The following is a 1,733-nucleotide window of genomic DNA, read 5'->3' as shown; positions in this document are numbered from 1 at the left end:
AAAAAAAATAAAAAGGGTGCTGCCTGTGGCTCAAAGGAGTAGGGAGCTGGCCCCATATGCTGGAGGTGGCAGGTTCATACCCAGCCCCGGCCCAAAACTGCAAAAATAAATAAATAAATAAATAAATTACAATTGTTCAGTAGAAAAGTACATGATAATCATTTTACCTCAGCATTTAAAATATGGACATTATGTCAATTATTTCTGATATTAAAATAAGTACAGTAAAGAAAAGCTCAAGTTGTAATGTTTGACCATTGACAGATTTTAAGTCTCACACTTCCTGTGTCTCCTTTTGCCTCATATTTGAGCAAGAAAGTGAGATAATTAAATATTGAAGACATCTGCTTCCCTCTCTCTCCAGACAGATTTTGAGCCCTTCTCTCTGGAGGAACTTTGTGCTGCTTGCTATCTAAGTAAAAACTTTTTTTTCATGTTTATTAGTGCCTGTGTGTCAATTTTCCTGACATCTGTATTAATGCTTGGTTCCAGAAGCTGCTCAGAATTCCCATATAAAGCAATAAGGCAAACAACATGACAGGTGGGATGCTGGATTATCATTTATTCATCTGCCTTCACCATTCATTCTTTTCCTTGAATAGGGAAAGTAGAGGAGTGTGTCCCTACTCAATAAGCATTTTGGCAACTTCAAAAAAAAAAAAAATGAGATCACCCTATGCATCTATTTTCACGGCACTAGGGAGCAACAGACACAGTTACTGAAGAAAGATGTCTGGCCCCTTTAGACCTGCTGTGTAGCACAGGCATACTATGGCGATACTGCACGTTTTGTTCCAGACCACTGCTATACGGGGAATATTGCCAGAAAGTGAATCTCAAATTGTTTTTGGTTTTAATTAGTCAGAAATCTTACTTCCTATGGAAGAAATATTCCACACAATCTGATTAAAACACTGCCAATCAAGGGGGAAGAAAAACACCCCTAACTTGCTGGCTGAAGAAATATATTGATCACAAGACAAGATCTTAAGTAGTATCTGCTATTTTTTTCTCCAGATTTCTCCCCTTTTCAATATAGAAATTCATAACTAATAGCATGTCTCCATATGATCATATTCACAGAAAAATATTAAGAAAAAACGAGATGTGGGCAGCAATATCCTACTGACCCAACCAGTTCTACATTTACAAAAAAACTTTGTTCCCAGCTTTGTTTCAAAAAGGAACAAAACACCTTTGATTAGCTACCACGTGGCCATGTGTGTTGGCACCTTTTCTAATTCTCTGTACACAATTCATGGTACATTCAAGCTCTCAAGATCAGTTTGCATGGTGTCTGAAATGACCTACATGATTTCTCTCTTTAACTTAGTGTTGCCAACTTATTGAATAGACTTTTTACCCTGCCAACTGCCCATTTAATAAAATGGCCCATGAATGCATCTCCTTGAATGGCTCTGCTGTGGTGTCTGTACTTGTTTCTGCCGCCACGAGCTCTACACTTGACTGGTGGGCACAGTCTTCCGTTCCTTAGTTAGTTTCGTTTGATTTGGCTGTTAGTCTTTCAGGACTGGAAAATCATCTTATTTACTTCTATTTGATTATACTTGTTACTGATATCTTGTTTGAATTTAATTCTGGGCAGATGGTTGGATAATTCATCCAGTTCTTTGCTTCCTCTGGCTGATATCTTCTTTGCTGTACTGTGTGGGAAAACTAAGAACTATTTGACACTGAATGCATGATTCACTTGCATACGGCAAGTGGCGTTA

This window comes from Otolemur garnettii, unplaced genomic scaffold, assembly GCF_000181295.1.
Source record: "Otolemur garnettii isolate 467f Iridium unplaced genomic scaffold, OtoGar3 scaffold00034, whole genome shotgun sequence".
Taxonomy (NCBI): domain Eukaryota; kingdom Metazoa; phylum Chordata; class Mammalia; order Primates; family Galagidae; genus Otolemur; species Otolemur garnettii.
Note: the sequence above shows the minus strand (reverse complement) of the source record.